At 48.7% G+C, this 16,638-nt stretch overlaps 1 protein-coding gene across 2 annotated transcripts in view; it reads left to right on the top strand.

The window, feature by feature from the left end:
* Positions 1–16,638, top strand: part of LOC146813512 (uncharacterized) — a 451,939-nt gene that overhangs the window by 321,361 nt on the left and 113,940 nt on the right. The gene's annotated exons all lie outside the window — the stretch shown is intronic.

The raw sequence follows: 16,638 nt of genomic DNA, 5'->3' as shown, positions 1-16,638 counted from the left end.
ACGCAATATCAAATATGCTCTGGTGTCAGGAGAGTTAGCCTCCAGGGGACCTAGGTTTTATATGAGCCCCTTATGTGGTGACCTCTTGTAGAAAGCCCTGGTCAAGCCTTGTTGTACTAGAGAGAAACCCTGTCCCCCCTCTAATGTCCTTCAGCCTTGGAGCTTTCAGGAATACCACTCAGAGCCGAAAAGAAGAGAGCGAGTGGACCCTCACTTTTGAATCTCCCATTTTTGTAGGTTTTGTGGCATCGCAGCTGTCTCCATATTCGCCAGCATTAACTCCGCTTTAAGCTTCCTTTAGGGGAGCTCATTGAGTATTACAGACACAGCGGCTCTCATAATTCTTTAGCAGCTCAGAAGCTCCCCCTTTTGGCCTGTTTGCTGTTGCCAACAATGTGCCAGGACAATTCTCAGCTGTCTCTGACCTTCTGCGGACAGGCTGTTGGATAGCTGCTGCATGTCCAAAGTCCATAATGTGTTCTGCTCGAGGCAGCTGAATACTGCTCAGCACTCTGTTTTGGGGACTGCAATGGAACTGTTGCTAGCTGTCATAGATATCCCTCATCCTTATGTTTTGGGAGGATAAAAGTGGTCTTGTGCTGGTCAGTGTCCATTTCCATATGTGAAAAGACACTTCAGCATCTGTATCTGACTTTGTGCCTGAAGCATCTGATGGTGTGCATTGGAGCGTCTCATGGTGTGCACTGAAGAGTCTGACAGTGTGCACTGGAGCGTCTGATGGTGTGCGCTGGAGGGAGCACCTGATGATGTTCACTGGAGCACCTGATGGTGTTCACTGGAGCACCTGATATTGTCCACTGGAGCACCTGATGGTGTCCACTGGAGCACCTGATGGTGTTCACTGGAGCACCTGATGTTGTTCACTGGAGCACCTGATGGTGTTCACTGGAGCACCTGATGGTGTTCACTGGAGCACCTGATGATGTTCACTGGAGCGTCTGATGGTGGTCAATGGTGCACCTGATGGTGTTCACTGGAGCATCTGATGGTGTTCACTGGAGCATCTGATGGTGTTCACTGGAGCATCTGATGGTGTTCACTGGAGCACCTGATGATGTTCACTGGAGCACCTGATGGTGTCCACTGGAGCACCTGATGGTGTCCACTGGAGCACCTGCTGGTGTCCACTGGAGCACCTGATGGTGTTCACTGGAGCACCTGATGATATTCACTGGAGCGTCTGATGGTGTTCACTGGAGCGTCTGATGGTGTTCAATGGAGCGTCTGATGCTGTTCAATGGAGCACCTGATGGTGTTCAATGGAGCACCTGATGGTGTTTAATGGAGCATCTGATGGTGTTCAATGGAGCACCTGATGGCGTTCACTGGAGCAACTGATGGCGTTCACTGGAGCACCTGATGGTGTTCAATGGAGCACCTGTTGGTGTTTAATAGAGCATCTGATGGTGTTTAATGGAGCACCTGATGGTGTTCACTGGAGCACCTGATGTTGTTCACTGGAGCACCTGATGGTGTTCACTTGAGCACCTGATGGTGTTCACTGGAGCACCTGATGATGTTCACTGGAGCGTCTGATGGTGGTCAATGGTGCACCTGATGGTGTTCACTGGAGCATCTGATGGTGTTCACTGGAGCATCTGATGGTGTTCACTGGAGCATCTGATGGTGTTCACTGGAGCACCTGATGATGTTCACTGGAGCACCTGATGGTGTCCACTGGAGCACCTGATGGTGTCCACTGGAGCACCTGCTGGTGTCCACTGGAGCACCTGATGGTGTTCACTGGAGCACCTGATGATATTCACTGGAGCGTCTGATGGTGTTCACTGGAGCGTCTGATGGTGTTCAATGGAGCGTCTGATGGTGTTCAATGGAGCACCTGATGGTGTTTAATGGAGCATCTGATGGTGTTTAATGGAGCACCTGATGGCGTTCACTGGAGCACCTGATGGTGTTCACTGGAGCACCTGATGGTGTTCAATGGAGCACCTGTTGGTGTTTAATAGAGCATCTGATGGTGTTAAATGGAGCAGCTGATGATGTTCAATGGAGCAGCTGATGGTGTTCAATGGAGCACCAGATGGTGTTCAATGGAGCATCTGATGGTGTTCAATGGAGCACCTGATGGTGTTCAATGGAGCACCTGATGGTGTGCATTGGAGCATCTGATGGCGTGCACTGGAGCATCTGATGGCGTGCACTGGAGTGTCTGGTGGCGTGCATTGGGTGTCTAATGGCATGCACTCGAATTTAAAGATGTGCATGTGGCATCTGATTGTGGATTCGTGCACAGGCATCTATGGGGGGAGTGTGGGTCTTTGAAGCTGGGCATCATGTTGGGTATGGTTCAGTAGGAGACAGTCCAGTGCTGGCCTTGAGCTGGGTGAAGAAACAAGCAGATTACTTGCAAGTAAAGAATCAGTAGCACAAACAGCAAGACTTGCTCCAGGCGGTTGATACATAGTCCTAAAGTAAATGAGTACATGTGGCAGTGTCCATTTTGGATCACTCCAGAGAGCAGGACAACTGACACAGACCGCTCATTTCCAGTGTTGTGCTCTTGGCTCCCCACCTTGCCTGACTGTCGCCTGACCCTGCGGCTTTCTCTGTGTTCTGTTGAGCTGCCTGTGTAAGTCCACCCCTTGCACTCTGTGAACACTCTGCTGAAAACGCAGACATTTACTTGTTGTATATCACTCTATCAAGGGCAACAATATCGATTTACAAAATGTTTAATCCCCTATATGACTAAGGTTAGTTTGTATTTACAATTTCTAAGTCCACTTTGATTTACTTTGAAGATGTGGACTTATTGGGCCCATATTGATGTTTTGGACCCATTCATTATTAGTGCATTTATCTCAGGAGACTGATTACGTAATAATAATTCCGGTATCTATATTTTATTAATTATTTTTATAAAGTAACACGGTATGACTGCTTATCGGATGCGAGTGGATCTTTCTAAAAAATGACTTTTTAAGCAAAACCTACATACTATTCTACAGAGTCAAACGTCCCACTTGGCTGCACATTGTTTAAGATTGTAAAAGATCTCACAGTTTTAAAAAGGACTGGTATTTGGACACTTTGAAGCTAGGACTTTGTCTTCTCTTCCAGAGTTTTGCTCATCTTCGGTGTCTGACATCATGATATAGACTCTTATTAAAATCTTTACCTGTTATTACCCTGGACGAAGTCACCTCCTCATCATCTTCAGTGAAGTTGGGCTCTTCCGATGATGTTTGCCCTGTAGCTGCCTTGAAGGCAGTAGTCTTGAAATGCTTCTCCTGATTGGGGTGATCAACAACTCTGGAGCGGTGTTGCACCTTGAAAGAGGAGCATATGTTCAAGCTTCTGCTAAGGAAAGCCTCTCTGCATGTCAAGATGGAATCCACTTTTTGTCCCTTCACATCATAATGCCATCTGCAGTCAAAATACCAGAAATGTATCCTGCAGGATGTCTCTCCAATAGTTTAGAGAGCAGGACCTTGCGTTACTCAGAAATAGAAGTTCATCCTGGAATGGGACCAGAACCCACATGGATGTTTGTCCTTCTTGATGCCAGCCTTAACCTTGACTCTTGCAGGGTTTGCGTTTTATTTTCCAGGATTTCACTTCTGCCTTTGACGCAGTGGACTGTTCCATTTGGATTCACCATTTTAATGGAGTACATGCGAGCACCTTTCACTGGATCTTCTCTCTCATTTTTTATCTGGGAGGAGCTACTCCGTAGCTTTGCTTCCCTTTCATTCGACTCACAAGCCTGGTTCTTGTGGTGTTCGTTTGCATTCTGAGTTTTGCCCATCATTATCAATATATGTTTGCCTACTTGTGGGCAGGAGAAAGTCTTGTGGTCTAAACTGCATCCCTTATGCACCTAAACTCCAGCAAAACATAACAGCATCTCCCCATGAAACTCTAACTTAGCTGCGCTACTGCTCCAAGCTACCTTTGCAACATGGAGGAGCTTATGAGCCACCATTACTTCCTCAGGCTCTAAGACCATGTGCTTGTATGACTGTCGATGAGTGTCAATCTGTAACAGATTGCAAACGGTTTCCAAGGAAGAGGTATTCCACTTCCTCTTCACTGACCGCTCCGCAGAAGCCACATTGAGTGGCCGATTCTTCAAGGAGCGCTCTTCTTCGCTATTAAGGGTGTATAATGTCTGTGCTTCCATGAGTGTGCCTTTCACTGTATGTGTACTGCATTTACCTTTCAAGTTCAGTTAATTTTCACTGCATGTTAGTCTGTGTTTCAGTGCATTGCTTTTTCTTCTGTGCTGCCTTTTGTCATAGTTTCATTCATATTAAGTGGAACCTATACCTTTTTTTCTTTAATGTTCTACAAACACTCAACCTGAGACGCAGCTTGATTGGCTATTTAACTGCAAGTATGTTTGGAGAGCGCAAATATTCACCTGTACTAGGGTATGTTAGCACAGAAACAAGACGTAAACGGAAACCAAAGTCTGTTACATAAGTGATAGACCCTTAGATGTGAGGAAATTGCCTTGTCTTCATTGGTTTCTTAAATCTAAGATCTGGTTCACACCTGAGATATGCGGGATGAAAGGTACTGTATGAAGGCAGAGCTAAGAGGCGATCTACTGGGTGGGTAGACCCCCTCGGGAACCAAACAGAGGTATTAACACCAGTTTTTTCTTGACTGCTAGCTAGGGAAGGTGAGCCAGAGCAGGATTAATATAAGAGCTCTGATGGTCACCATAGGGTGACCTAGCAGGGAAGTTATGAATTAATTGTATAATTCTCCTAAGGTGCACGGGAAAGCCCAAATAAATGGTATTGCTGTTGTCCAAATTCAATGGAATACATGCATTGAGAATTAAAATCTTTTTAACAGGAATAAACAGGTGAATTAAATGTATCAAAGTGTTAACTGGAATAAGTGAAATTTTACTACTACTAAGACTTAGTCAGCAAAACATAAAGAAGCCACAATCTTTATGCCACGATTTGTGACCAGTGGAACCAGCGGGGGTTAGGGTAGAGGCTTTGAATGGATAAGAATCTTGTTTTTGGAACCATTCCCTTTGAGATGGCTAGATTCATCAAACACGTAAGGCCTTGTAAGCTTCATCCTTAAGTCTGCAATAATTGTGTTGGTGTGTGCATAAAGAAACAAGCGGAGTCCAGTGGATTCAAAGAGGTGAGCCAGAGGACTCAAATACAGATTAAAAAGAAGCTTTGAGAGAATTGATCCCTCTGGGACGCCTATGACCCGGCATAAGGTCACATCTTGAATTCCAAATTTGGCAAGTCTAGTAAGAAGAGTCATGTAGTTGACTGTGACAAAAGCCGTAGTCAAATCCAAATGGATCAACACGGTGGTAGTATCTGGATCTGCGGACAATCATCCACTAGAGAGGCAGCAGTGAGTTTGGTACTGTGACCTGCGCAGAAACCTATCGGCACCCCATGAAAATGAGGTTGTTATTTGAATCAAAACAAGACAGCTGCTGGAACATCTCTTTCTGTGACGGTTTGCTGAGAAAGGGTAACTGGCAGTCAGGTCTATAAATGGACAAAACTTCATTCATTTCAGCACCGCCTTCTTGGGTTTCAGTTACAGAGCTTGTGTTGAGTCAGTCTACTTCAGCCCCTCCACTCATCAGTCTGGAGATCACACCATGCCCTCTTAAGTGTATTCCAATTTTTGAAGCACCGCCTGTTATTGGAGCAAGGATGCTAGGTTTTCTGTGAAGGGGAGATCAGGACAGAATCTAAGACATACATGCGAAACAGAGCAGATTCAGGCGGGAGACTCAGGATTTTTAAAGCCAAAAATGTGTTTTTTTTTAGCTGTCTTAAATTATACTCTGTTTCACAATTAGTTAATGGGGAAAATAAATTCACCAATTTTTTTCCCTCCACTATCTCCCTCTTTCGTGAGATGAAATGTTTGCGTGTATGATTAGGATGGCATCTTAGGGTTCGGCAAGCCACTTCCCCTAATTTGTGTTTTTCTTTGTACAGCACCAAATGTGACACCAACCAGCTTCAAGTCACTAAGAAAGCTGTACGATTGTGCAGACAAGAGCATAGCTGTGAGTGCTGACAGCAGAGTTGTCTCTTAATGTTTGTCACAATGAAAGGGGGTTTGTTCTGTTAGTCGTGATGAAACGGGATGTCCTGCAGAAGTGAGCCCTGTTTCACAGATTATCTCCCTCCTGCTATTGGTTTCTCAGCTTGGGGTGATGGGGAGGTACTCTTGAGTTGCAAAACCTACTGAAAGGCTGTAGTCCTCTGTTAGGTTGGGTTCAGGCTCAGACAAGTGGATATGTCAATGGGGAAACTGCCAGTGCGAGGCATCTCTCCCGCACCTCAATATTGCAAGGCTAATAACATTACTAAAGACTGCATGCATCTGTGCACAGTATACATCTGTAGATAAAATACATTTATACATCTATATCGTAACTGTTCTCTAGCACTTTCCTATCCCTTGTTGGGGCATCAGAGCACCTCCCAGACTATCAGGAGAGGTGTTTCAAGTTCTTATGTGCATGGATGTGAGATTGGTAGTTTTTGAAGAGCAGTATATTTAATTTAGAGCATCTAAATTCCGTTAAGGAAATATTGTGGGAATTATTGTGCTTGACTCAAAGGATTAAAGGTGGGGTGTGTGTCATGCCCCAAAAAACTAAAGATAACAAGAAGATTTGAAATAGGGTGGTGTCAGAAATTGGGTTATTTGTTGCAAAGGATTCAAGTCCTACAAAAATATAGGTCCACAATTGTTTCTGTACTGGGAGCCAAGTACCCTATTGTAGCACTTGACTTTCTCAGAGTAGAGAAATTCAGAATTCAATTCAATTTATTTATTATGTTTTGGCACTACAAAGAGGGCCACACAAACAAAATATACAAAATACATATACATATTCCATCATAAAAAGAAAAAATAAACAATTACAACATTCTCCATCGAAAAGGGCATACTATGACACAATCCTCCTCATTTCATCAATAAATATCTAAAAAACCTTTAAAAAAGTTAAAAATATTGAAGCAAAACATTTCATTGGGAGGGGTATACAAAGCTTTTAAAAAGGAATTCGCATCAAGGATTCCTAATTGTAGACAAATTGATTTTAACCACCTTAAACGAAGTAAACGTAATGCAGGACAAATAAACAATACATGAGTACGATCCTGTGCTGACATATTACAGAGATTTCAGAAGTCCAAGGCCTACTCAGAGGAGGTGGTGCTTGCTAGTGTAGGAAAGTGCCCTTTTCAACATGGTCATCCGCACTTTTTGCATGGTATCTAGTGTGATTTCGACTGGAAGCCCACTGGGTTCCTGCTAACCAGGTCCCTCTGAAAGTCCCTAGTAAATGGTACCATTGCTGCATAGGGCCTGAGGTACCATGTAAGGTCCCTCAGGGCGTCAGCACCTATTGCGCCCCCTCACCAATCTCGTGCTAACTGCCATTACAGGCTGTGTGTCTTGGTGCAGACAAAGGTAAAAACAAGATTTGACCCACAGCCGGTGGGCCATGCCTGCAGACACTGCATTCAGTATAAGTAAGTCACCCCTACCACAGGCCTTACTGCTTGAAAGGGTGCACTAGACTACATGAGAGTGCATAACTGCACGAACGAGTATGCCCCTGTGCTTGTCAACTCCATTACTGCCAGTACAAGTGATCAGGGAAGCTATTATAAAAGCATGTACTGGACATTGGTAAAAACTAGTTCCCCAGGTACATGAAGGCTTCACCGAAAATAGGGCTGTTTGGTATCAAACATCTCGCTTTTCTTAACCCACACTGATTAGGGATACCTGTACTCAGAAGGCATCTTAGAGGTGCTCACTTAAAAGCTAACTGCCACGTGTGTGGTGACTGACTGATTTTCACCAGCCTGCCACCAGAGATGAGTTTTGGACCCCCAAGGCTGAAGGCCTGTGTTCTATGAGGGCCATAAGCCAAGCCTGCTCGGGTAGGAGGTATGGTACACTTCACCCCCCCCCCCCCCCCCCTCCAGAATGACCTATAGATTAGCAACTCAAGGCACAGGAGCTTCAAGGGGCCTACTGCCTTTGGTCGTGAATTGGGTTTCTCTCCCTGGAGAAGTTGATGCCCTTTGTCCAAAAGGCGTGTCCACCCTCTAGTGCTGCCCCTAAGGTGGGCTACTTGAAGTGGAGATGACTTTTCAAAGTTAGCCATCTTGGTGTGAAAATCAGGGATTCTGGGACAGGGTTATGACCACCACCCCCAGGAAGTGGTCATATAGGGGGCGTCCCCCAAGGGTAGGTAGCCCATTGGCTACTAACCTACACTCCCCTAACGCTTTTGAATTCAGTATTTAGGGAGACCCTGGCACCAGAAAATCAGATTCCTGCCGACCTAAAGAAGAAGTGCTGAAAATCAGCGAAGGCACGAACTGCAGAAGAAGCCACTGAATTGTCACCACCCCTGCAGGCCTGTTCGTCAATTCTCGATAGTTGCTCCAAAGTCATCTTGCCCTGCAAGCTGCTGGTCCTCCAAAATCTTGGGAGGATGGCCAGCACTTATTCAATGGCACAGGAACTCATGTGGAACAGCAGAGATGTTTACCTACATCTTGCAGATAACTAGGACCAAGCTGTGAGGCTCAGAGACCTAGACAATTCGAGACCGGGAAGCACCACTGCACCCAAGTTGCCTAGCCTGAGCTGAAGTGGGCCAGCTGTGCCAACGTTATCCCCAGACCCTCCAGATTTGAAGCCCACCTTAGGTTTCCCCGCTGTGGACTGTTTGACATAGCCTGCAACATCTGTCTGCAGGCCCTATCTACCACGACCGCTCCTGTAGACAAATATCCAATGCCTAAGGACACCTCTGCACCTATCGCCCCTGGTCCATGGAAAAGAGGACCACAGGTCTTCCCCGAACATCATGAGGTCTGAGCCCCCCTGTTGGTTCAGCCCGACTGATTGCCCAGTCCGACACTGCAGCCTCTGTTCACAAAGACCACTCCACATCGACCTGCATTAGGTACCCGACCCTGGTTGGCACCACTGCACCCGGGCTACCCTTGCGCCGCTAGATGTGACCAGCTGGTGCTGCCTTAGACCTTGCCCCATACACTCCTCATTTCCTGGAGGTTGGTCTCGTAAGTTGCTGCAGCGTATGTTTTTCCTTCCATAGGATAACATTGCACCCACTTAAAAATGCACTACGTGTTTACTGTTTAAATGGAAACGTATTTCTCTTGAAAAACGTACTTACCTGATCATATTGATTCTTGTACTTAAACATATATAAAGATATGTGTTATTTTGATAAATTGGTGTGGATCTCTTATTGAGTCATGTGTATCCTTTATTGACTATTGTGTGTATTTGCGGATGTCTCACACTCCTCTCTGATAAGCCTAAGGCTGTTCGACCAAATTACCCCACTACAAGAGCACCTTCTGGACTTCTAGAGCAATCTCTGTCCACTCATACAGGAACCCCTGGACTCTTTGCTCAGTATATCACATTTTGACATACTACATAAAGAGCTGACTTCCTACAGCTAGCGATTCCAATATTCTGGCACACAATAACCCCACTCAATAAGTTGTTGTCCACTCAGTGATTTTTCTTTTAAAAGGAGAAGTATCAGGCTGTGTTACTGTAGATACAAATGCTTTGCATCAATCCGCAATCTAGTGTTGGGCTCGGATGATTACAAGTTGTTATTCTTAGAACAATTCTTTTCAAGTCACAAGTCTATGTGACTCCTCTCTTCAGTAACAATGCACATGGGCATCGACTTCATTGTTAGATTGTTTTTTTTGGTCCAACAGGTTTGGATGTACTCTCTTGTGCTCCCATTCCAGGTCGTTTTCTGCCTCCGTTCCATTAGCTAATCATCTACATTTGACAGTCGTGTTTCCATCGGATAGTATAGACTCCGTATCAACAAATTTTGAATGGTCAGGATCATCAGATCCACGCCCGGCTCGATCGTTTTCCACTCTAACCGCTCTCCAAGAAAGCTGCTAATGGACCGCACTCCATTCCATTTTAGTCTGCAGTGCCCTTTCAAATATCCTCATACATCTCTTTTCTCGGTCTGTAATTTATGCTTCTCGCCCGATCATCAAGAAGGTACATGTGATGGTTGCAAATCGTTCTGGTCGAACAAAACTCTTCGCGACCAACATGTGCGTGGTCTTGAAATGCAGCGCAGAAACACAGACGACACACCAGATACAATGTGACCTGCGAGACGAGCAAGATAAAGAAGCGTCCACAGCTCAAGAAAAATCCGTCTCCATACACAGTTCCAGTTCCAATTCCGAACAGGAAAAAGATTTGGAAATGGTGGAATCTTTCCGAGATCGTTGGATCGATACCTCGGGCCCCGATCCGAAAGCTAAAAAAACTTTTCCCACCGAAAAAACTGCTCACGGGACGCCGCTGCACAAAAGCCATGGCGCACACTGAAAATGATGTTCAGAAGCCACGCCCTCGTGCTTTGCGCCGAAAGAACGGCTTTCAGCCTGCACCTCCATATCAGACTCTGTTTCCAAAACTTGAGTCTTCACTCCGAAACAAAAAATGATTGATTTGGCGCCAAGAGGGCAAGCACTAAAATCAAAAAACCCTTCCCGGACCAATATGCTTTAATTTTGTGCCCAAAACCTTTGCCGGCGGTCGAAATCACCACCTCAACCAATCCTTGAGGTAAAACACAACCCGAAACAGAAAACCTTGCAGATACAGCCTGATACAAAGAAAATCGTTATTCAGCTGGCAAAGCCTGAAGTTTCCAAGAAGGCTTTGACTTTTCAAGAAGCCCTGGACACTTCACCGCCCCGGCTTTAAAAACAAAAGGACAAATACACTAGTTTTACATAGCCAAGCTTACATATGTCTCAGTCACAACCTTCAATTCCACTTCCTGATTTTTCACCACATTCACAAGAGGAAGACAGTTCATCACATCAATCCTCTTCACATATAGAGGATACTGATGAGGACACATTAGATCATCCACAACCTCAAGACTCCTGGGATGATTATGATATAGAACCACATGACAATACTGATCCTGGCCTATATCCCTCACGGCCTTCACCTCGAGATGATGCCTCAGCCTTTCAAGATTTAATTGCTAGGGCAGCAGCCTTCCATCGAGTTCCTTTATATAAACAGATCTCATTAATGATTTTCTAATTGAAACTCTTACTAATGCTCAAAGAGGAATGCAATACTTAGCAATGTTAAAAGGGGTATCTGAAAGAGACTATTAGTTATGGATTCCTTACCTTAGAATTACCCCCAGGCGTCAGACTGGATCCGGAGAATTTTTCTTAAGCAGTACCCCTGTGCGTCGGTAGGTGTCATCAGTCGACTCTGAATTCGTCGTTGGCGTCGTGATCGCCGTAATGACGTTACGGTATCTACTCAGACACCGCCCCAGTTCTTTCTTTTTCCGCTCCAGCCAGAGCAGATCTGTAGAGAGCGGTACCCTAGTCACTTTTTGACTAACTGTTTTTTCGACTTTTTGTTGACTTCTTTTTGAGTCGTTTGACTCCTGGTGCATAGGGATATCTGAAAGAGGCACGTTAGTGATAGATTCCTTACCTTAGAATATCTCCAGGCGTCAGACTGGATCCGGAAAGTTTTTCGTCAGCAGTACACCTGCGCGTCGGTAGGCGTCGTCGTACGGCTCCACGTACGTCGCTGCCGGAGTCGCCTAGATGACGTCACGGGAGCTACTTAGACGCGCCCACGTGCGCTGATCTCAGTTCTTTCTTTTTCCGTGCCAGCAAGCGCAGATCTGGAGAGAGTGGTACCCCCAGTCACTTTTTGACTGAGTTTTTGGGAGTTTTTGTCTCTGTTTTCAAGACATAATTCATTCTACAGGTGCATAGTGATGCCCGGTTTTAAGCCCTGCGCGGCCTGTCCCCGCACGATGTCAGTGACAGACCTGCACCGTGAGTGTGTCTGTTGCCTGGGGCGCAACCATGAGTTCGAGTCGTGCCCGCACTGCCAGGCCATGGCTCCGAAAACTTTGCGGGAGCGGTCCCGAAAGTGGCTGGCGTCCCGGGAGTCGGTTCCGCACCGTTCACGGTCCTGGTCCCGAGGGAGGTCCAGGGGCCGGCCGCGGAGCCATCACCATCATTCGAAGTCTTCGCACTCGGAGTCAGGTAAGGCGAAGCACAAGAAGTCGAAGAAGCGTCGGCGCTCTTCGCCTTCCCCTAACCGGTCGCACGGCAACTCCGGCCCAGCTGCAGGAGTTCGTGTCAGCCATGGCACGGGTCTTCGGACCATCCGGCCCCGCCGGTGCGCCTTCAGGCCCGGCTGGAGGTCCTCGTTCTTTGCCGGCTCCGGCCCGACGTCATTGACGACTCCCGCGTCGACGCCGAGGGACCCCCGTGGATCCAGGCCTGGATCCCCATCCATGCCGGTTGGCCCTGTCTGACCTCCACCAGCATCGCTGACGCCGGCCGCAGACCCGGCCGAGGCTGTCCCCGGCCCCCTCCCCGGCGTGGACCAGGTGCCGGAAGGCTGTCTACCGACGCCAATTCCGACGCCGTTTGGGAACATCTATCCCTATATCCGACGTCCATATGTTCCACCTGTTCAGCAGGTTATGGAGGACGGGGAGGACTGGGAGGGGTCTGAGGACCCTCTCGCAGCTCAATGCGAGTTAGACCCGGACTGGGATGAGGATCCGGGGAATGCAGGTGACCAGGAGTATGCTCCGCAACCTGGCGCACTGTGTCCTTCTACCGTGGCTACGAAGGAGGGTGGATCGTATTCTATGGTGTTACGTAGGGGAGCCGAGGCTCTCCACCTCGAGCTCCCTACTGTGGCCGTCAGGACTAACCTCCTGACAGAGGTGCTTCAGCCAGCTTCTGCTTCTACGGAGCCGCTGCTGCACTTTAATAATGCACTCTTGGATGTTCTATTGGGCACCTGGTCCAGCCCCAACACAGGGGCTCCTGTAGACAAGAACGTGGCCCGACGCCATCGCCTGGCCCTGGGCGACCCCGTTTTCCTCTCCCAACACCCCACCCCCGAGAGCTTGGTTGTCCAAGCCTCTGCGTCACCAAGCGCATTCCCTTCTGCACCTCCGGACATGGAATCCAAGAAACTGGAGTAGTTTGGGAAGAAGATTTTTTCTTACGCCAGTTCGGGCCTGTGGTCTGTGAACACCGCATGTCTAATGGGCTCTTACGGTCATTCTGTGTGGGATTCGGTTGCCACAGTGTCCGGTGGTGGCTCGGGCAATACTTTCCCAAGCATTTGCTGAGGGGAGAGACGCAGCAAAGTTCACCATCTGGTGAGGTCTTGACACTGCTGACTCGCTTGGCAGACCGATTTTAACAACAGTGTGCTACGCCGTCACGCCTGGCTGAGGTCAACTGGCTTTTCTTGGGATGTCCAGAACACATTGATGGACATGCCCTTTGATGGCACTCGCCTGTTCGGCGATAAAGCAGATTGCACGTTGGAACGTTTTAAGGACTCACAGGCTACGGCCAAGTCCTTAGGCCTTTCAGTTACACGCACTCCTTCCGCTTCTGCTTTCCACTCCTTTCGTGGCCAAGGAAGGGGCACCCAGGCACGTTCGTTTCAGAGCCACAGGCCTGCGCAGCAACAGTCGCAACCACGGATGTGGGACCCGCAGAGGCAGGTCACATGGCCAGCGTGCAGGTCAGTCCACAACCCTCCCTGCAGCCACTGCCTCCAATCCTTCCTAGTCCGGTGTTTCAGGCCCACCAGACGCCAGTGGGTGGCAGGATTTGCCATCACCTCCACCACTGGCGCACCATCAGATCGGACAGGTGGGTTCTGCAGCTTGTCCGAAGGGGCTACTCCCTCCCCTTCGAGACTACCCCTCCAGCCATGCTACCTCAGTTCCACCGCATGTCGGGGATCACTTGACACTTCTCCAGCAGGACGTTATGGCCCTCTTGGCCAAGGGGGCCATAGAGTGCGTTCCGATGCCAGAAGTAGGTCGTGGTTGTTACTCCCACTACTTCCTGGTTCCAAAAAAGGACAAGGGCCTGCATCCTATTTTAGACCTTCGGAACGTCAATCGCTTCCTCCGGAAGAAGAAGTTCAAGATGCTCATTCTTACTCAGGTCTTGTCAGCTCTAGACCCGCAAGACTGGATGATAGTGTTGGACTTGAGGGACGCTTATTTTCATATCTCCGTCCTGCCGGCCCACTGGCGTTACCTGCAGTTTACAGTAGGCCATGAGCACTTTCAGTTCACCGCGCTCCCTTTTGGCCTTACCAGCGCCCCTCGGGTGTTCACTAAAGTGATGGCGGTGGTCGCAGCTCATCTGCGCAGATCAGGGGTTTCAGTCTTTCCCTATCTCGACAACTGGTTGTTGAAGGTGGGCTCGCCCCAAACAGTCGTCTCTCACCTCCAGACTACGGCCGACCGCCTGCATTTGCTGGGGTTCTCCATCAACGTGCCGAAGTCGCACCTGATTCCCTCTCAGGAGCTCCTCTTCATCGGAGCGGTTCTGGACACGGCGCAGTTTCGGGTCTATCCTCCCGAACAGCGAGTCCGGGACATTCGGGCTATGATTCCAATCTTTCAGCCCTCGTCCCGGGTTTCGGTCAGGACGACCTTGAGGCTGCTGGGCCTCATGGCCTCCTGCATCCTGCTCACCAACCATGCCAGATGGCATATGCGGGCTCTGCAGTGGGACCTGAAGTTCCAGTGGGCGCAGCATCAGGGGAACCTGTCCGACTACGTACAGAACTCGGAGGGCACTGCATAACAATTGCAGTGGTGGCTCACGAATCAGCATTGGGTCAGCCGCAGATCCCTCTCCCTTCCCCAACCGGAGCACACAGTGGTGACGTATGCGTCCCTCCTGGGATGGGGCGGCCACATGGGAGAGGAGGAGATCAGAGGCCTCTGGTCTCTGGCGGAGTCCCGGCTCCATATCAACCTTCTGAGGCTTCGGGCGATCCTTCTTGTACTGAAGGTATTTCTTCCCTCTATCTAGGGGAAAGTGGTGCAGGTGTTCACAGACAACACCACCGCCATGTGGTATTGCAACAAACAAGGTGGGGTGGGGTCGTGGACCCTATGTCAGGAGGCTCTGCGCCTCTGGACATGGCTGGAACGTCAAGGCATTTCCTTGACGGTTCAACACCTGGCAGGTTCCTTGAATGCCAGGGCGGACGAACTCAGCCGCCGGTGCTTGAGGGATCACGAATGGCGTCTTCACTCGGAGGTGGTGCAAGGTCTCTTTCAACAGTGGGGAGAGCCTTGGTTAGATCTATTCGCCACTGAAGAGAACGCGCAATGTCAGCGGTTCTGCGCGTTGGAATTTCCAAGGCGGCACTCGGCGACGCTTTTCGGCGCGAGTGGAGCTGCGGTCTATTGTACGCCTTTCCACCTATACCACTTCTACCCAGAGTGCTGAAGAAGATCAGGCACGACCAGGCCCAAGTCATTCTTGTGGCCTCGGACTGGGCTTGAAGAGTTTGGTATCCCGAGCTACTCAGTATGAGCATGGATCCCCAATCCGACTGCCTCTTCGGGAGGATCTTCTGACGCAGCAGCAGAGGACGGTCCTCCACCCGAACCTGTCCGGCCTCCATCTACATGCATGGAGATTGAGCGGCGACTGTTGATTCCATTTGACTTGCCTCCTGAAGTCTGTGATGTCATTCTGGCAGCCAGGCATCCCTCCACTAAATCGGTATACGCCTGCAGGTGGAACAAAGTTGTGGCATGGTGCACAGCAAAGGCTGTGGACCCCCTTTCTGTCCCTCTTTCAGAGGTACTTTTGTTCCTTCTTTCTCTGGCCCAGCAGGGTTCTGCTCTGGGCACTATCAAGGGCTACCTTTCTGCAATCTCGGCCTTTCTCAGGCTCCCTGATCAGCCCTCTCTTTTCAGGTCCCCTGTTGTTAATAGATTTCTCAAAGGCATTACTCACCTTTTCCCTCCTATTCCGTTTGTGATGCCGCAGTGGGACTTGAATCTGGTTCTTACTTATTTGATGTGTGCTCCCTTTGAGACGCTTCACAACTGTCCTCTTAGTTTACTAACTTTGAAGACTGCTTTCCTGGTTGCCATCACCTCCGCTAGGCGCGTGAGTGAGCCCCAGGCGCTTTCCTGTAAGCCTCCTTTTCAGCCTGTCCATCCGGACAAGGCCGTGCTTCGTACTCGTCCTTCCTTCTTGCCAAAAGTTGTCACTGCTTTCCACTTTCTTTCCGACTCCGCACCCTTCCAGAGAGGAAGAGAGACTCCACCGTCTGGACCCAAAACGTGCGCTTTCATTTTATTTAAATCGCACACAAAAGTTCCGGGTGGATGACCAGCTCTTTGTTGGCTACGTGGGCGCCAAGAAAGGCCGGGCTGTACACAAGAGGACTATCTCCCGCTGGGTCGTCTTGTGTATCAAAGCCTGTTATTCTCTGGCTAAAAAGGAACCTCCGGTGGGGTTGCATGCCCATTCTACCAGGGCGACAGCAGCTACTACTGCTTTGGGACATGGTGTCCCCCTGCAAGACATCTGTCAGGCAGCCACGTGGGCCACGCTGCACACTTTTACTAAGCATTATTGCCTTGACAGTCAAGTCCGGCGAGACGGTGTTCTGCTTTGGTTTTTCTATCAGATAGAACCCGCTCAACAGAGCCTTTCTAACCCAAACCAGAACGTTACCCCC

The sequence above is a fragment of the Triturus cristatus genome, chromosome 7 (assembly GCF_964204655.1).
Source record: "Triturus cristatus chromosome 7, aTriCri1.1, whole genome shotgun sequence".
NCBI lineage: Eukaryota > Metazoa > Chordata > Amphibia > Caudata > Salamandridae > Triturus > Triturus cristatus.
Note: the sequence above shows the minus strand (reverse complement) of the source record. Positions and strands in the feature narration are given on the sequence as shown.